The 21,195-nt window shown below is 38.1% G+C and overlaps 1 pseudogene; it reads left to right on the top strand.

Annotated features, from left to right (window-relative positions):
• Positions 1 to 20,049: 20,049 nt before the first annotated feature.
• LOC122729017 lies at positions 20,050 to 20,855 on the top strand (annotated as a pseudogene).
• The last annotated feature ends 340 nt before the right edge of the window (positions 20,856 to 21,195 follow it).

The following is a 21,195-nucleotide window of genomic DNA, read 5'->3' as shown; positions in this document are numbered from 1 at the left end:
CCCCCGCCTCTCTCTTCTCTCTTTCTCCCTCCCTCTCTCCTTTCCTTCCTCTCTCTCCTTTTCCCTCTTACTCTCCCTTTCTCCCCAGAAAGAGTCACACATCTCCCACATGACTCAGCCATTTCAAACTCCACAGGTTCAAACCAGAACTCATTATTTCCCCCCTCAAAAATTTCTTTCCTTCCAAACTCTCTCATTACTATTTGTTTGTTTGTTTGTTTGGTGGGGCAATGAGGGTTAAGTGACTTGCCCAAGGTCACATAGTGGTGTGAGGGTGGATTTGAACTCAGGTCCTCCTGAGTCGAGAGCCAGTGTTTTATCCACTGCACAAACTAGCTGCCCCCTCTCTTTCATTACGATTAAAGGAACCGCTATCCTCTTAATTATTTCATGTCATACTTAATTCCTCACTCTCATTCATTTTGCACATCTAATCTGTTGTTAATTCCACCTTCCCATCTCTTTTTGCCTCCCATTCTCTCCAGTCATACAGCCACAGTGTTGGTTCAGGCTATCATCACCTCTCTCCTGGACTATAGTAATTGCCTTTAAACCCATTTCCTGACCTTACATGTCTCCCCATTCTAATCCATCTTCCTTTGAACTGTCAAATAATTTTTCTAAAGCAGAAATCTGACCAGATTATCTCTTCCTCCCATTCCAAGTTCCAATGGCTTCTTATTACCTGCTGGATCAAGTAAAAACTTGTTTGTTAGGGGCAGCTAGGTGGCGCAGTGGATAAAGCACCGGCCCTGGATTCGGGAGTACCTGAGTTCAAATCCGGCCTCAGACACTTGACACTTACTAGCTGTGTGACCCTGGGCAAGTCACTTAACCCCCATTGCCCTGCAAAAAAAAAAAAAAAAAAAAACTTGTTTGTTTAGCCTTTAAAAGGTTTCAAGGGGCAGCTAGGTGGTACAGTGGATAGAGTGCTGGCCCTGGATTCAGGACGACCTGAGTTCAAATCCAGCCTCAGACCCTTGACACTTATGAGCTGTGTGACCCTGGGAAAGTCACTTAACCCCAATTGCCTCACCAAAAAAAAAAAAAAAAAGGTCTTCAAAACCTGGCTTTTTTTTTCCCTCCAGTCCTTTTACATTTTATTCTCTTCCACACACTATGATCCAGCTACACTAGCATACCCAAACATGAAACTACATGTCCCATCTCTATGCCTTTGCTGTGGTCCCCCATGTCTACAATGCTCTGTCCTCTTCACTTCTGCCTCTTTGCTTCTCTGACTTTTCTCCAGACTTAGCCTGAATGTGACCATCCAGCAGCTAATGCCTCCTCCTTTTAGATTACATTCTATCTATTATGTATATATCTTTTGCATAGCTCTTTATTTACAGCATGTTTGTCTCATTGGAATGTAAGTCCCTTAAGGGCAGCCATTTTTTCTTTTTTTGCCTTTGTTAGAATCTTTGCTGGTATTATGTCTGTCATATAGTAAATACTTAATAAAGGCTTCTGGATAGTGGAATGACTGATTAAAAGGACATCTCATTCTTCACTGTGATCTAGTATATTAAATTTCACTGAGTTATCTAACTTACAATTAACCAAAGAAAGAATGTATTTTAGCTCAGGGTGTTAATTACAAAAATCAGTTGTCCAAATGGACAGATTTCATATTCAGGTTTTCATTATTCACTGATTGAGTTTAGAGGTTCTACCCACCCACATCTCCTAGAGACATACAACACCCTACTGCTCACTACCTGTTTAATAAGTAGATTATAACATTAATGTGGATAAGTACACCCAGGATTCCTTCACATCCCCATTGAACTTTAAGCCCATCACAACAATGACGAGGTTTAGTGATGCCACAATAACACACAGGTGAGAAATGACTGACAAAATTAGGAGAAGTCTTTATGAAAATAATTCTAATGTTGAATTCCTTGACATACAATTTGCTTCTTTGCAGCCTTTGCTTGAATTTGCTTCATTTATTTCTCCAAGCAGAAAGTTGTATTTTTCAATGTTCACTGTGCCAGCTTCTAAAGGGTGAGTCATCACATGTTAAACATTTCCTAATGTCAACTGAAAGGCACATCTTTAACATCAAGTAGAAGCTAAAAGGTTAACTTCTATTATGAGCTTGCTTTGCTTGGGTCGAGTTGCAGAATTCTGTTCAGAAGAGGAATAGAATACAAACTGTCTTCTGTACTTGGTGATGTGGGGGCTGGAGTGGGGAGGAGAGCATGAGCAGAGCTTAGGAATTTCACTCCCTAGTTTGTTTCTGAAAAGAAAAAAAAAGCTGCTAAAGGTCTGAATTTTATAATTTTGGCTACCATTGATTCTTCTTTTAAGATCATGTGATCGTAGAGTTAGAGCTGACATGGACCTTAGAGTTCATCTGGTACAAGTCCCTCATTTTATACATGAAGAAAGTGAGGTCCTGAGAATTTAACAACCTGTCCCAAATCAGAAATGATGTAAGTGTCAAAACCCAGCTCCTCCTACAATGTGACCCCAATCAAGTCTCTTGACGTTATTTGCCCAGACAACTATAAAATGTAAGTGTCAATAAGTGTTTTCCAAGAGAGTTTCCTTAAGTGGAGTTCCCTACATGGATGAAATTATTGTTTTTTGTGGGGTAATGAGGGTTAAGTGACTTGCCCAGAGTCACACAGTAAGTGTCAAGGGTCTGAGGCCAGATTTGAACTCAGATCCTCCTGAATCCAGGGCTGGTGCTTTATCCACTGTGTCACCTAGCTGCCCCAACATGGATGAAATTCTAAATCTGATGGAGGAAGAAAAACAAAAGAGCTTTCAGTCCTCTATGTAGAGAAATTTAGTGAAAAGGCCTTGGGAACAGAAAGTGACCAGAAGAGTGAATTGGATTCCCTTGAGGGAAAAAGGCAGAAAGGACAGTCAATTTTAATCAATCCAAAAATATTTATTAAGTACCCACTATGAGCCAGCCACTGTGCTAAGTGCTAGGTATATGTGTACAAAGAATCAAACAATCACTGCTTCTAAGGAGATTGCATTCCAAAATGTAAGTCAGTCAAGCTATGTCTGCAAGCTAAAAAATTAAGGGAGGCAGTCTGGTCTTCTGGAGAGCATTCTGGGTTGGGAGCCAAAGGACCTGGGTTAAAATCCCACCTCTGAGAAAGGCTACTTCTGTGACCTTGGGCAGGTCCTTTCTCTAGAATTTAATTTCCTCATCTATAAAATGAGGAAATTGGACCAGATGCCCTCTAAGGTCCCTGTAGTTCTAAATCAATGATGTTATAATGTCTGTCTCCCATCCAAATGTTGGCTTACATATAAGTGTTTTAAAACATAAGAAAAAAGGAATCATTTCCATATCATGCTAGTTTCTATTTAATACATACAAAATGTATTTCTCTCTATGTACACATACACACATATATGTGTATATACATATATGTATGTATAATATGAATATTATGTGTTTATGTCAGGAATAGAAGTAGGTGGCACAGTGGATAGAGTACTGGACTTGCATTCAGGAAGTTGTATTTTTGTTGTTTAGTTTATTAATTGTGTCCAACTCTTTGTGACCACATTTGGGGTTTTCTTGGCAAAGATACTGGAATGATTCACCATTTCCTTCTCCAGCTCATTTTATAGATGAAGAAACTGAGGTAAAGGGGGGTTAACTGTCTTGCCCAATGATACACAGCTAATAAGTGTCTGAAGGTGGATTTGAAGTCAGATCCTCCTGGCTCCAGGGATGGGACTCTATCTACTGTACCACCTAGCTATCCCTAAGTCAGGAAGACTTGAATCAGCTGGTCTCAGACACTTAGGAGCTTTGTGACCCTGGGCAAGTCACTTCACTTCATCTGTAGAATGGGGATAATAATAGCACCTACCTCCCAGGGTAGTTGTGAGGATCAAATGAGATAATAATTGTAATGCACTTAGAACAGTACCTGGCACATAGTCAGTGTTAAACAAATGTTAGCTATTATTATCATTATTAATTTATCAATGTTACTGTTACTATGTTTCTCTTCTATGTGAAATTTCTCATGAGGAATGTAGGTGAGAACATAATTCAGTCTAGCTTTGGTTTAGAAAGAAAAAAACTTAGCTAAAATAGGAAATTGTTAAATGTTCACTAATAAATTTGGTTATAATGATAATTATGATGATCTGGATATAATGGCTAGCATTGTCATAATGTGAAATACTTCACATACAGGGTATTCACAAAGTCTTTGGGAATTTTTCTGCTATTAATACTTAAAATCATGCTGTCTTTTGGGACACCCCATATTTCACACATCAGTTGATTCTCACAAAACCCTGGGAAATAGGTGTTATCATTCTACCCATTATAGAGATGGGGAAATTGAGACTGAGGGAGGTTAAGTGATTTGCCCCAGAACCACACAGCTAGCAAATGTTCGGAGCAAATTTTGAACTGACTTTTATAAAGCTCTTTAAGGTTTGTGAAGAACTCTGCACATATAATTTCATTTAATCAAAACAACTCTATTCCATAGGCACTATTATAATCATTCCCAATTAATGGATGAGGAAACTGAGGATCACAAATGTTACATTACTCACCCAGAGTCACATAGCTAGTAAGACCCTGAGATATGATTTGAAACTATTCGTTCCTGACTCCAGTGTCTGAATTCTATACATAGGGACAGGAAACTTTCTGGAAATCTCTACATGGGGTGAGGATCTAAAAAGAACTTTTTTTTCCTCTGTCTTGAGAGAGAGAGAGAGAGAGAGAGAGAGAGAGAGAGAGAGAGAGAGAGAGATCTAATATATAACATAACAAATGCATAATATAACATTAGGTAGAGAGCTATAGAGATAAAGAGATAGATAGAGAGATGGAGATGGGGATGGAGATAGAAATAGGGATAATAGCTTTTAGAACATGAGAACAGATAATCCAAACCTTTCAATGAAAGCTTCAGAAAGTCATTATCACAGTTAAAGATTCTGTCACAAGTGAAATTTACACCTGTTGAGAGCTGGAACTAAGTTGAATGACTCCACCAATGCAATCCAGACCTGGGGCCCCTGTATTAACCTGCAGGTGGCTATGCCTAGACAGTATAATTATAGCCTCTGCTTACAAGTGTTAGTGGCAGGGTGGGGGGTGGGGTGGAGGGGGTGGGCAGAATTTCTAATAGAATTATCTAATAGAAATGTCGAATAGTAAGAGTTTATGAGCCTGCTTAGTGGAAAGGTTATCTGGTCTACATGCTCTTACTGCCCTTATTTGTCCTCAAATGCTTAACCGGTAATTTTTGGTTCTTTTGTTTCATGCAGAAGACCATAACTTCTCTGGATTCAGCAAGGGTACTTGTTTTTGCCTTTTCTGGTATGCTTTAATAGTATTCTTGTGTTTGGTCTAGAAACAACTAGGTTTTTGTTCAAACAGAGGTCAGGCTTTCCACATTTCTCTGGTTTTAGGGATTCCTAGGATTTCCTAAGACATTTACCATGATTGATCATAACAACAGTCAACATTTATATAGTACTTTAAGGTTTGCATTGTGCTTTACAAATTTCAATTCATTTGAGCCACATAGTAACTCTGGGAGGTAGGTGCTGTTATTGTCCCCATTTACAAATGAGGAAACTGAGGCTGAAACCGGTAATGTGACTTGTTTGGGGTAAAAGAGACAGTACATCTGTATGGCAGGATTTGAATATATTCTCAAGGGAGTATTTCTGGGGAGATATGAACAAGATTCACATAGGATGAGTAGATATGAGTGAGATGTCTTTTGCATCAGAGGGAGGAGCTATGTGTTTGGAGCAATACTTACTTGTTTTTCAGGACTTCTAATGAGGAGTCAGTGGGGCCCCCTTTTAGACATACAAGCCCTTTGGCATCCTCTCTTATACTGACAGAAATAGCAACTGCTACAGAATGTTTTCTGGAAAGGAGGGGTCTCTGGTGACTTTTTTTAGCTGTGACCCTTTCCCTGAGCATATGTGGCTATCTTGAGATTGGCTTTCCCAAGCTTGGCAGCAGCCTTGTAAATTTAAAACAGCAAATGCTCTTGAATTCCTCTGTTGGACCTGATTTTTTTTTTCCATCAGGGAGGGTGACTACCAGCAGTAGCAATAGTTCAAGCCCTATCTTGGATGATCAGAAACCTTTGAAGTTGTCTGAGTTATGTTATGTGGTCTCTAATTTAATAGTGTGTACCATCAAGGTCAGTGATGATTTTGCCAACCCAGCCATGGTCCAGAAGGGTAGCTTTGGGACTAGAAAAGGGAACAGGGCACCATTAAGCCCTCACATAGGGAGACTGTTCCAGCAGTAGCAGTACATGTGCCAGTACTCAGCCTGAATCTCCACCAACCCCAATATAGGGAGGAGAGGGACAGTCACACAATCTATAGAAATGAAATGGTCCTGGGAGAGGGGGCAATGCTGTGGACTTGGCATTTCTCATATCCCAGCTAATCACTGGCACCCAAGGGAGGGAGGCAACTCTTAGGCCTGAGATAAAAGGTCATCAGACTTATCTAGTATTGATGTCCCAGCACAATTGAATATCCTTAACACAGGCAAAGAGAACATTATTGGGTACCTAGTAGTCACTGGACAGCAAGCAGGCAGTGCAGTAGACAGCTCAGGCCCCAGTGTCAGTACCGTGGGCAGTGACATGGGCAGTAATGTTGAGGATGTCCACTGGAGCCCTTGGCTTACTAGAATTTGGAAGTATCATGCCCAGCATTCTATAACCCATTGATACACTAACCCCTTTTTATTCTATTTTTATAGTCTTTCTTTCCTCTGAAATCCCATGATCCCAAGTCTGTAACTCTTAATGAAGCAGATTATATACAGAGCACCTGAGGGACACACCCCAATTTACAGAGTGACTTTCCCAGACAAGAATATTACATTCTAGTTATGTTGTAGTTCCACATCCCATTTTTTAAAAATAGCTCAAAAGCCCCCTAGAATGTTTTTTTTTTCTGAGCATAGAGGACATAATTAGTTAAAAGCAAGGAATTTAATGGAAAAATAAAGTAGTAGTAGGCCTCCACCAGTCACAGACGACCATGGATCAGCGCCTTGAAGAGCCACAGGCCACAGTGTGGCTGTGCAGTCCGATACGGGAGCCGCATCTCCTGAGTGACTTATAACCTATAACTGCAGCATCCCATGTTGTATCTACCCCATGAGGAGTAGCCGGAGTGTCCTCTCCAGGGCGCTGGCCTGAGCGGATCAATATGGACAACAAGCTGGTGAAAAAATACTTATTGACTGATGGATTGATTCTTTTTTTTTTTTTTTTTGGTGAGGCAATGGGGGTTAAGTGACTTGCCTCAATAGTGAACAACCTGTCCCACAGTATAAACATCATCAGTTACAACAATGGGAACAGGGAATATGCATTAATAGACAGACACCTTGGAAATATGTCTAGGATATGTTTTGAGGGACTTAGGGGGATCATATAGAGAAAGGCAACTGTGTGGATAAGTGTCATGCCTCTAGCACTACTGCAGGGCCTCTGATATTTCCGGCTTATACCATACTCCTTCCACTGGTCTTGCCCCACAATGGTTTCTGTTGGGTAAATTGTCTCTTCAAATGTACCCTCTCCTTCATGCGGCTTCAGTCTATTCCTGTTTGCTTCTCTCCCCAGGCAACACGGGCTCCAGTAGTAACATGCTTGTGAAGTTTCTCTCTGCTTCTAGCTTCTGACTTCAGCTGGAGTGCTGGGTTTGAGCCTTAGGTCTTTATTGGAAGAGTGGACTTTGCTATGCTCTTTTACTGTCTAAAGATATTCAACAGATCTTTCAGAGAAGTGGAAACACACCATACTTAGCCATAAAAAACCAAAGTCCTTCCTAAAGGAGAAAAGTATTTGCAGCATTTTGCCTTGAGTGACTGTCCCTTTTAGGTCCTTGGTTTGAAAATGCTTTTTGTTTCTAATATGAACTTATTGATATCAGGAGCCAAGCTATTTAAAACATAACCACTAACATTCCTAATTCTCTTGCAACTTTAGGATTTTTTTTTCTTTTGGAATCTCTTCCTGACCACCTAATTCTTGTATTTCTAAGTAGCAGACTTTACTATAGGTTTAGGATTGGCATTTTCAATGCTTTTTTTTTTTTATTTAGCAACTATTGCTTTGAGATCTACCTTGCCACTAGTCTGCATTCAAATCTAACCTGCCACTAGTATCTGCCCCTCCTCTGCATTGGTGTAAGACTTTCTGATAAATGGCAAGGCTTCTTGGGGTCCCTATTCCATAACCCTTCCCCTTAATTCTTTTTTTTTGTGAGGCAATTGGGGTTAAGTGACTTTCCCAGGGTCACACAGCTAGTAAGTATTAAGTGTCTGAGGGTGGATTTGAACTCAGGTACTCCTGACTTCAAATCCGGTGCTTTATCCACTGTGCCACCTAGCTGCCCCCTTCCCCTTAATTCTTAATTCTAAAGCTCCTCAGCTTTCCCATGGCAGAGGAATGGGGGAAAAATCACAGAGAAAGCAAACCAGGTCATAAGGTCACTATTTTCCTAGCTACACTCATACTTTTATTACATCTATGTGGTCAGCAACACCTACTGTTTTTGCAGGCTTTGAGCTCCCTTTTACATCTATTTTCTTGCAGTTCTTCCATTATCTTGGCTAATGCTCTAATTAAAATTTTAACATCATAAACCTTGCCTGTTGATAACATTCACATCCATGTTATTTCTTTTCATTTTCTTTCATCTGCTCTCTGATCGCCATTGTTTCTTCTAGCAGGCTTTGTAGTTGTGTGCTAGACAAATTGTTTCAAGTCATCTAGGTCCTGAAATAGTTTCCTTCTGCCTTAAAAGCAGCAAAAAAATCATCTTGGCCAGATATTGTGTTAACAGCTCCTGTTCTATTTATATCAATTTTATGCATATTTTCCTTTTAGTCCTTTCTCTTCTCTAAACTGTGAGGGGGTGAGAGCCAAAATCAATTCTTATCTTCCCACTTGGAAATGTTTTGTCTCCCTGTCTTGCTGTGACTTTGTAAAATCCTGACCTTACCTATGAAAGTTGAAAAACTTACCAAGTAGGTAGCAAGAGGCACTTCCTTTGAGGTTTGTTCCTCGATGGCCCTAAGATGTTCTCTTGCTATCCAGTCCTTATTTGAGATTTCACTTGATTGTGGCTTTTCCTATGTAGGCCTCTTCAGTTCCCTCTTGTTCCCCTAATATTTGTAGAATGAAACACAGCAAAATTTCCAGGACTACCAGGTCCACTTGCATGTCGCTCTTCCCTTGTGTATTGTTTGCTGTGCGTTTGACTCTGCTGCATCATCAACTCAGATAATCTTTTATTCTCTTCTCTCAATACTGCATTTTATAGTCTCTGTTGATACTTTTAGAGTATTTCCAAGTTTAGCACCATCCTTCAGAAGTGGAATGAGCTCCTTTAAAAAAAACATTATTGATTTCTTGGTATCTTTTGAAGAAATGGTGTCTGATTAGAGAACCCTACTCGGTCAGGGCAATCCTATCATTCCTTTGCCACTTCCTGGTGATGCAATTCTGGTCAATTTCTCTTTGGGATGGTACCTAGGGCAGCAGTTCATGAGAGTACTAGACTTGGTATCAGGAAGACCTTAATTCAAAGCCTGTCTCTGAAACTTAAGAGTTTTATGACCCTTGGCAAGTCAGTCAGTCAGTAGTGTTTATTAAGTACCTACTATGTGCCAGCCACTGTGTTAAGCCCTGGGGCACATAAAGAAAGGCAAAATGTTGTCTTCTGTTCTCAAGGAGTTCTCAGTATAATGCAGGAGATGATATGAAAACAACTATGTACAAAGAATATATATATGATATAAATTGGAGATAATCAACAAAGGGAAGGAGCTAGCATAAAGGCAATTTGAGAAGAACTTCCTGTAGGCTGCCAGATTTTTAACTAGGACTTGAAGGAAGCCAGAGAAGGCCAGAGGTGAAGAGGAGAAAGTGTATTACAGGCATGAAGAATAACCAGTGAAAATGCCCACAGTCTGCAGATGGAGTGTTTTGAGGGAGGAAGAGCAAGGAGGTCAATGTCACTGGCTAGCAGGGGAACAGATTCTGAAGGGCTTTGAATGTCAAACAAATCACTGTATCTCTATACCTCAGGTTATTTATTTGTACAAAGGGGATAATAACCCCTATATCACAAGGTTGTTCTGAAGATCAAATGGGATATTATATGCACAGTGCTTTGCAAATGTTAAAGCACAATTTAAATGCTAGGTATTATTTTCAGCATCCCTCAGACAACTCTCCAAGATTATAAATGGAAGAGAAGGTGCAGATCATTATCAATAGAGGGAGTTTTCTCACTAGAGTGCTTATTGTGCTCACTGTTTCCAAACATTATTTTTTCTTGCCTATTAGATATTATTAGGTATCAGTGACAAAATTTGAACAAATAACCCCAATGTGCCTATTCTTATTTAGTTCTACTTATTATACATGTACTGCTACACTAATAGTTATGCTTATTTTGAACTCCTGCAAAAATGTATTTTTTTAAAAGATGGAATAAACATAACATTTGATCTCAGAGTTAATAGAGAGTCACTATAATTTATCGAGTAGGGGAATAACATGGTCAGTCCTACACTTTGAGGAATTCTTTCTGTCAGCTAGGTGCATGATGGATTAGAGATATGAGACTTTTGGGGTAGGAAGGTCACTTGGAGACTCATAATTGAACAGTCAATTTGGTCATCAGGGCTCCTTTGAGAGTGGTGATTGTATGAGTAGAGAGAAAAGGATGAATGGGCAAGATGCTGCGGAGGCAGAAACAACAAGATTTGATTTTTGATTAGATATGTGGGATGAGTAAGAGAGAGGAGTTGGAGATTATATGAAGGTTATGAACACGGGGGTCACAGAGAGAGTGCCTTCTTGAGAAACAAGGAATTTTAAAGTGGGAGGGCTTGTAGGGAGGATAATGTAATGACATCCATGATGCAGTTACAACCTTCTTATCCTGTAAAACTCTCTGTCTCATCCCAAATTAAAAACCAGTGACTCTTTCTTATTCAATCAGTTTCATGAAGCATAGCATCTTCTCTACCAGAAGTGCCTTCCATACTAAAAATTAATCTGGGAGACAAGGTGAAGGTGTCAGGGTACAGAAAGGACATCTATTCAGCTGCAGCTGTGGGTGCCCTGCAAGAGTTAGGTTACAATTTGCCTGAATACCCAGTGGGGCTTAGAAAAGTAGAGGTTGTAAGATTCCACAGTGGAAGGAAGGAGCAGAATAATGGAGTACTGGAAGACAATGGATTGTGTGATCGTGTTAGAAAACAAGTCCCCAGATTGTCTGTCCCAGTGAAAACCAGTATGGTATGATGTTTTGCCTTCACATAGAAGAATGAAATGGGTTAAAATTTCCCATAGGAAGATGGGACACTTGAGGTCATGCCATGATCATTGTAAAGCATTGTTATTTGAGGTTTATATGCCTTGGCGCATACTGGCCTGGGGCTCCGCAAACCGCACAGTGCTCCACCCACTGGTTGTAGCTATTGCCAGGGCTCTGGCACCTCACATCATCACCACTCGCCAACGCCTACATGGGCCTGGCAAAATTATAATGATTGGAAGCCTAGTGAGGGTAGTCATGTGACTGTCAGAGCGGCCATCCCATTGGCTGGGACTGTGTGGGGTGTTTCTAGGTTTGGGGGAGGAGAATTGGGCATTCTAGGTGGAAGCTGGAGAGCAACAGGTGTTCTGCTGTGTATTTTCAGCTGATTCCTGGGCAGTGGTATTTTTCAGGTATTATAATTTCCCTTTCTCCATTTTTATTTCCTTTCCCTTGATCCTACTGATCCTGTTTGTGGGTTTTTTTTTTTAAGTTCATTCTTGTTAAAATAAATCTTATTTTGTTTTGACGGAGGCTGCCGGTCTCCTTCCTTGCCCCAATATTGCGGCTACCCGCTTAGCTAGCACTCCCCAATTAAAAATTGGTCCCCACATTATCTCAGAGTTAGGTAATATCCACCTAGACAGCCTTAGCCTCACTACTTCAGAGACTACTGACTGCCCGGATGCAATTACAGGACTAAATCTTTTAAAACATCCTTTAAAATTGTCAGTATCAGTTTAGTCGGCATCTGCCTATGAGTCAGGTCTCTTTAGATTCTCCCTGTCTTTCCACTATTGTAGATATTTTCTCCAAGTTATTTCAAGTTTGTATATCCTTTCATAGAAATGGCATAGTAATTTTTAAGTGGTCCTGTTTTTGTTAGTTATTTTAGATTCATTTATTGTTATTTTAAGCTTATCTTTCCTATTAGTTATTTACAATTGCTTCTTTTTTTTTAATCATGGGAATCATTTGTTTAGTTTTTTTGGGAATCTGGTGAGCTAAAATTAAGCAACCTTTGTTATTACTAACTTCCTAGAAATCTAGTCTCACTATTAAAACAACAACAACAACAATTTATTCTATTTACATCTTCACTGAATTGGATATTGATCAGAGCTTTGCTGTTTTTCGGGACCAGCCAAGAAACCTCTCTGTTGACGTCTTCCTCTCCAGAATGAGGCTTCATGGAGCCAGACTCTGTATAACCAAGTGATAAATACCAGTGGTAAACTATCTCATACTACGGAAATCCTAAACAAGCCAACAATGATTTTTAAATCCTTTAATGTTTAAAAGATCTATCCTATGGAACTGTTTATTTCTTCCACCAGGGCAAAGGTGCGAAAGCATTCTTCACAGTTCTTCTAATTATACAGTCACACCATCCACCATGCAGAATTAATCAATACTGCAGCACCAGTTCCAGTAAACTGTTTGCTTTAAGTAGAAAGGGGCAATGATGTTTCCAAGTTTGGCCGTGTTGCCAGCATGAAACAGAATGACATGAAATGACCACAGATTAAAAGAATTTCAGGAAACCTAGGGAGAAACAGAAAACACACACACACACACACACATACACAGAGAACTCCCAGTTACATTTTTCTGACATTCTGAAATAGAGAGAAGTTTCTGGTCTTCCATAGAGTCTAATTTTAAATATCCTAACTTAGTCCCTTTTCACCTCTGAGCATTTGCAAGTTGTCACAAAATGTTCTACTTTTTTTTTCATTAAGACCCATTTCTAAAAATGAATAAAAGATATTTTACATTTTTCATTTTATTTTTGTAACTTGGATCATAAGTAAAAGAAAAAATAATGGATTCACAGCCTCTTCCCAGACCTACCCATGGCCTACATTTTTCTATACCAACCTACTTTCTCTTTTGATCAATCAAGACCCATGACTGGAATAGAACAGAAGGGAAATACAGATGAAAATTGAAGTTTGCAAAAAGCTCCTCAGATAAGAAATATTTCAGAACTTCAAGTGTTCCCTCGATAAAATCTTTCCCAAATCAATTTCTGATGTTGAGTTCAAAACTAATTCAATTAAGGGAAAATTACTTTCCTGATTTGCTGTTCTTTGCATATGGTAAGCATTAAATAAATAGTGAATTGACTGAAATTGAATATGTCTAACTGGTTGGCAAGGAAGATCATCTGAAATCACATGAAATCAATATGAATTAGTAATAGTAAGTCCCTTAGCTAAGAAAGCGTCTTTTGAATTTTTTCAAGTTCCTTTGCCATTAAAAAACACCCTTATGCCATTCAATATGCATATATTAAGCCCTACTATGCCACTGGTAATCTGCTAGGTGCAAAGACAAATATTTAAACAGTTCCTTTCATCAAAGAACTTACATTCTATTGTAGAGAGTAAGTTATTCTATCAACAATTAAAAAAAACCCATGATACATTTCATTACATGCCCAGTTTGCCTTGTCTTTGACTTATAGATCAATTTATCAGGCAATAAGCTTCTGTCTACCAATCTATCTAATAATTACCTTCTATTTGTTAGCCACAAAGACAAAAAATGAAAAGTCCCTGCCCTTAAGGACTTTACAGTTTACTAGAATCTAAATCTATAAATTGAATATTCTAATGCAGTGGTGTCAAATTTTCATTTTTTATCTATGTATTTATTTATTCATTTTTCTACCTATCTATTTATTTAACCATATCTATCTATTTATTTGTTGTTTTTATTTTTGATTAATTATTTAAAATTTTTTTTTTAATTTTCGGGGGATGGCAAATTGAAATAGAAAGAGTTGAGGCAGTAATCCCTACATAAAGATCTTTGACTTATAAATTGGTTGAGAAAACTACATCTTAATATTTTCTGTTCTATTTTATTTTTATTTGTTTTAATTATTTCTCAATTACATTTTAATATTGTTCCCTGGGCCTGAAGGTAGTGTGTTTGATACCTCTTTTAATTGATCTCTGATTTTAATTTAGGAATTTTCTATAATAATGCAGATTGCAACCCACGCATACTGGACCATCTATGCCTGCAACTCTCGTCCATAATCCACCCTAATCCCTGTCTTCTGATATGAGGACAGTACCATTGGAACACTCTGGTTATGTGTCTAGCATTCCTTCTTCTTACCATATGAATAGTCTACCTCATATTTTCTTCCTACTACAGAATATCATTATGATGATTATGCTAATGGTATAACAACAGCTAGCATTCTCATAGCGCTTTAAGATTTACAAAGAACTTTACAAATATCTTACTTTATCCTTACAACAAGCCTGGGAAGTAGATATTATCCTTATTTTATAGATGGAGAAACTAAGGTAGACAGAGGTTAAGTGATTTGCCCAGTGGCACTAAGCAAGTATGTATCTAAAGCTGGACTTGAGCTCAGTTTTCTCCAACTCTAGGTCTAGTGTTCTGTTTACTGATCTACCTAGCTGTTATCAGCTTTTACTCCTGCTTTTCAGAGTTCCATATTTGGTTATATGTCAAAGTCTATTCTCTATACACCATATGTCTCTCCATTGCTGTCTGTGAGAGATCTACTTTGCATTTCTTTAGTGATAGTTTCAATCCACAGCTCATTGGAAAACAGCAACACCAGTAGAGTGTTAGTATTGAAAATGTAAGCATTCACTTTTATGGGGGAGTTTGGAAATGGCAAAGCAACTTTGCTATTTCCTAAAGGCCATTTAGCTTGTTCTCTTTTAAAATTTTGAGTTTAAGTCCAGCTCATCATCTATATACCCTCTCTGTCCCAAATATGTTGGTTTAGCTTTATAGGGTAGGCATTTAAATACACATCAAAATATGGGCGATATAACATCTTCATACATTTCTTCTTTCTGTGGGTGAACATGTCAAACTTGGTTGTGGCATTAGCAGGCATTTCTGGGAACCACTGCAGTGTTCTGAAACTTGATGTAATCACCACAATGTAATTTACAAAATGCAACATCTGTATGACTTCACCATCCATGGGAAATCCTTCTTAGAATACCTGGCTTGCATCTGCCTGTTTTATTCTGTATCTGATGTTCATTATCAGAGAATTGTTGAAAGGGGTTTGTCTGGTCTTCAGTCTTCCAAGGAATTTTGATTGACTTTTGTTGTAAAATAATTTTTTAAATGTCCTTTAGTGTTGTGTGAGATCCTATCTATTTCTACGATGATAGTGGCAGAGAAATTAAAAAGTGCCAGATGGTGCTAAGATCCTATAGTTTCTAGATTATGGGCGAACTCTAATTTGGTTTTTCTACCAGCAATTTAGATAGATAGATAGATAGATCAGTCTAGATATAGATATAAATTTCCATATTCCCCCAGGTTGTCTTGCCCTTTACTTAGAAATGGGGAAACCACATCAGAAATAAATATTCCCTTTATACTTTTTACAAAAGTCATCAGCTAGTTTGAATACAAGAGGTAGCTGGGTGGTGCCATGGATAGAGCACTAGGCCTGGACTAAGGAAGATTTTAATTCAAATCCAGCCTCAGACCCTTCCTAGCTGAGTGACCCTGAGCAAATCACTTAACCCCTATTTGTCTCAGTTCTTCATCTGTAAAAAGGGGGACATACTGGAGATGGAAATGGCAATCTACTCCAGTATCTTTGCCAAGAAGACCTCATAAACAAAGTTCATGGGGTCACATAGAATGACCTAACTAAATAACTGAAAAAAATGAGTATAAGAATAAGACTTCCTAAGATCAGGCATTATCATCACTTATTTAGAATGTGAAGTTATCTGAGAATGGAATTGGATTCATAACTCATCTCTTTCCCTTTCAACTCTGCTTAATCCCTATCAAAGAGTCCACTTGCTTAAAAACTAAAAAGAAAGAAAAGAAAAAAAATGAAAAGGTCTATACCAAAATAAAATAATGCTTTGTACTTTTGTTGAGATGTTATGTTATACCTGGGATCAGGAACCCCTTTAGGTAGTCAGGACCCCATCATTGACCATAAGCTTTGCCTCAGTAGGGACCACAAGAATATGCCCCACTTCTCAGAATACTATGATCTCACTTTATGATAGATTGCCAAATGACAGCTAGGCTCCCTCCTGGTGTTCTGGCTTCATCCTCACTCCCAGAGCCCACAATTAAAAACTTTAATACAGAGCTTTGCAAAAATCCCTTTACAAGCTAAAGTTACTCATTTGAACACAATTAATTAGCTAGTTTCTAAAGATGAACATTTCTAGTCTCGTATTTTGATTCTGTAAAGATGCCATGTTAACTTATTTTTTCTCTTTTTTTTGTCAGTTTCCACCTAAAGGTATAATTGATTCTTTCTGATTACATCAGTTCTTCCATGTTTCCACTCAATGACAGAACTCCCAGTATATGTACCTTATATTATGAATATTATGTGTCTAGCTCTTTTTATAACATAAAGATATTAAGTAGTTCAACAACTAAACCTTTCTGGGAATCTGTTATATTTTGCTAGTCAATAGACAAAGGTTTGTGTTCTACATACACAGGATTTTAATCTATGTTTTACTACTGTTTAGCTATCTATATTTTGCACAGAGAAATATAGGTAAACTTTGCTAGCCAACCTCAGGATTTCAAAGAATAGAGACAAAACCTCAAAGCCATAACATAAAAAAACCTTGTGAACATACTCACTGATGCAAAAAAAAGGCATGAAAAAGACTTGTACCTTCTATTTTAGTGGTGTCAAATTCAAACAGAAAACAGAAGTCATTAATCCATACATAAGAATCCCTGAGAACCACACATTGACTTAATTTTAAAAGGTAATGCTATCTTTGATTAACTGTGTCTTCATTTTGTTAAATATTTCCCAATTACATTTTTATCTGGTTTGGCCCGAGGAGTTTTCTGGGCTGCACCTCTGTTTCATTTCACTGGCATACCCTGGGGCTCCCAACTATATGCTAAAGTCATTGCTCTCCAAGCAAAGGTGGGCCTTTGATACTTTCTACAGACCCCTCTAAACAAGGGGTTTAGATAGAGATTAAGGTTGGGGACAAAATATCTCTGTTCCATAGCTTTCACATCATTTGATCAGATACATTCTCTTCTAGAGCATGACACTACCATCTGTCAGGGATCCTGATTTCTCCTTTTAGTTTCATGGTAACTGGAAGATCTCACTTCCTTTCTGATCTATCCCTTTGTTCTTTTAGTAGGAAGCTTTGACATGATTCTTGAGATCATCACACATTATAACTCAAAATGCAATTAAACAACCAATCAAAATTAACAAGTTTTTATGGTATTGGTGTTTAATTATAGGAAATATAATTTTACCATTTTAATAGTTAGCATTTACCATATATGGTACTTTACGTTTTGCAAAACACTCTGTAATTGGTATTTTGTTTAATCCTCACAAGACCCTTGGGAAGTAGGTGCTATTATCAGTCCTATTTTACAAATAATTAAACTGAGCTATAGAAAGAAGTTCGGTGACATTCCCAGACTCATACTGTTAAGTAATGGCTGACGCTGGATTTGAATTCAGGTGTTCCCGACTCTAATGTATGCTTCCTGCTAACTACCTCAAGGCATTTGGATAAGTTTCCCTAAATAGCACATGAACCAAAGTGATTAAATTTATTTCAGTTTCTCTGTCTTTCCAGTTACCCAAGTCTTACCCCATTTGGCTGCAAATCTCATACATTCCTCAATTTCCCCAAATTCTACCCCTTACACCAAGGTAGCACTGTTTCTTTAGGTATTCACAACTACTGAGAAAATGTCTTGATTTGTTCAGATTTCCAGTTCCCTTTTCTGACCCAGGCTGAATGGACTTTTAGTTTCGCCTTCTCTACAATCCCTGGACCACAGTTCTAATTGGACCTCCTTTCCTAGCCCTACCCTTCACAAAATGCTCTCCTGTTCTTTAACTTCAGGTTTCTCCCTTCTTTCTCTTCTTCCTGTTTTCCTCTACTGTCCCACTGCTGAAACCTTTCAAATTATTCACTATCATTTTTTAGCTTTCCCAAAGTTCCAGTACTCCTCAATTTGAGTACTCCAGTGCTCAAAAAATTACAACTCTTCATTAGTTACAAAATAAAAATCTAGGGATTTACATAAAACACACAGTACACAGACCAGGTCAGGGATTATAGGGGATACAATGGTCGCATGGTGAGGGGCAGGGTTTAAGAAAGTGCTTTATCCACAGTCACTCTGTGAGGCAGCAAGGCAGAATGAGAGCCCACTGACAGGTTTCAAGAAGGCACCCTATCTTCAAAAGACAATCTTCAGAGTCTGTTAGTCACACATCTGTTTTTGGAGATAGTAGATATGAACTAGACTGGATATGCCTGTGATTTCATTGTTATAGAGAACTTCCTAGTGAGGAAATACCCTCGACTAAATCTGGTTAGCAGTTTCTATCCAATTTGTAGCTTTAGAGAGGTGCTTGGAGCACTGAGAATATAAATGTCTTGTCCAGGGTCCCACAGACAATATCTTAGACAGGAACCCATGTCTACTTGGCTTTCCATTGGGTTCTTTAATTTATTATACCACATGACTTTCCCATTTTTGTAGACAGAACCACAAATATGCAAAATACTTATCAAGACTAGGATTTAAATAACTATATACAATATATATAAACTATATATAAATAACTTGTATATATATACATGTTTATGTGTATATATGTATATATATGTACGTATATGTTCATGTATGTGAATATTTTATACACACATGTATTTGTATTGGGGAGATGTATAATACAGGGTATCCCAGAATTCTTAGAGTAGTTTTAAGTTATTAAAGTTTTGGGATACTTTGCATAATAAATACATAAACAGTGTGAAATATATATATATATATATATGTACACTTGAGTAGCTTTCAAATTATACTGATCGAGGGATTCCCTCTCTCCATATGTCTCCTTATTCTGTGCAATTTTTGTCAGGGTTCTCCCATAGAGACTACCAAGAGAATTCTCCTGGGTGGCAGCCTTCCCCTAGATCCTGTTACATTGTGTGGATGCTGTCCATTGCTGCATGAATGGCCTACTTCACTTTCTGAAAATTTATTTCCTGGATAATACCTTTTAAGAAAGTTGCCACATTGTAGCCAGTCATGTGTTTCTCCATTGTATATGTATGCACTCTATATTAAATCACTGTTCTTACCAAAGATGGACCTTTCTATAAATTCTTCTCTAAGACAAGTATTGGAGATCTTCTGCATCTGTCGCTTCACATACCTGAATGCTAAATATTTGTTGATTGGTAAATTATTGGGTAAAATGAGACCTGGAGCTGTCTGTGGTTCAGATCATGACCTTATTGAAAAATACAAACTTAAGTTGAAGAAAGTGGGGAAAACCATCTGACCATATTGGTATGATCCAAATAACATCCCTTATAAATAAGGAATGGAGGTGATGAATAGGTTTAAGGGATTAGAACTTGTAAATAGAATGCTTGAAGTACCATGGACAGAGGTTCATAGTATTGTACAGGAGGCAGTAACAACAAGAAAAACATTCCAAAGAAAAAGATGACCAGGAAAGGAAAATGGTTATCTGAAGAGGCTTTACAAATAGCTGAGGAAAGAAGGAAGGTGAAAGGTATAGAATGGAAAGATATACCACTAAAAGTGAAATTCCAGGGAATAGCAAGGAGAGATCAGAAGGTTTTCTTAAATGAGCAATGCAAAGAAATGGAAAAACAAAACAAAACAAAACACAATAGAATGGGAAAGACAAGCGATCATTTTTAGAAAATTAAGAGATATTAAGGCAATGTTTCATGCAAAATGGGCATGATAAAAGATAAGAATGGTAGGGATTTAACAGAGGTGGAAGAGATTAAGAAGATATGGCAAGAATATGTGGAATTATACAAGAAAGATTGTAACATCACCAATAATCACAATGGTGTGTTTACTGATCTAAAGCCAGGCATCCTGGAGAATGAAGTCAAGTGAGCCTTAGAAAGCATTGTTAGTAATAAGGCTAGTGGAAGTAATGATATAGCAGCTGAGCTATTTAAAATCCTAAAGGATTATGCTGTTTATGTGTCTGACTCAATATGGTGGCAAATTTAGAAAACTCTGCCACAGTCACTGGATTGAAAAGATCAGGTTATGTCTCTCAGTCTTAAAGAAGGGTAATGAAAGGAATGTTTAAATTCCTGAACATTTATACTCATTTCATGTGCTGGAAAAGATATGTTTAAAATTCTGCAAGCCATACATCAGCGATATTTGAACTGAGACTTATCAGAAGAGCAGGCTGATTTTTGGAGAGGCAGAGGAACTAGAAACCAAATTGCCAACATTTGCTGCATTATAGAGAAAGCAAGGGAGTTCCATATGGGAAAAATCCCAACAAAAAACAACACATCAATTTCTGTTTCATTGACTACATTAAAGCCTTTGACTGTGTGGATCATAACAAAATGTGGCAAGCCCTCAAAGGGATGGGAGTACCAGATCTTGTCTCCTGGGGAATCTCTTTGTGGGCCAAGAAGCAACAGTTAGAACTGAATATGGAATAACTGATGGTTTAAGATTGGAAAAGGAGTATGAAAAGGCTGTATATTGTCACCTTGTTTATTTAATTTATATGCATAGTACATCATGTGAAATGCCAGGCTGAATGAATCCATGCCAAAATTAAGGTTGCTTAGAGAAATAGCAACAATCTCAAAAATGCAGTCAACACCACTAATGGCAGAAAGTGAAGAGAAATTAAGAAGTCTCTTGATGAAGATGAAAGAGAAGAGTGAAAAGCTGGCTTGAATCATAACATTGAATGAAAACCAAACCTAAGATCTTGGCAACTTTTCCTGTCACTTCTTGGCACTTAGAGAGGGGAGAGATAGAAGCAATGTCAGC

This window comes from Dromiciops gliroides, chromosome 5 (assembly GCF_019393635.1).
Source record: "Dromiciops gliroides isolate mDroGli1 chromosome 5, mDroGli1.pri, whole genome shotgun sequence".
In the NCBI taxonomy this organism is placed as follows: Eukaryota; Metazoa; Chordata; class Mammalia; order Microbiotheria; family Microbiotheriidae; genus Dromiciops; species Dromiciops gliroides.
The sequence above is the reverse complement of the archived record's forward strand: the minus strand, read 5'-3'. Positions and strand labels throughout refer to the sequence as shown.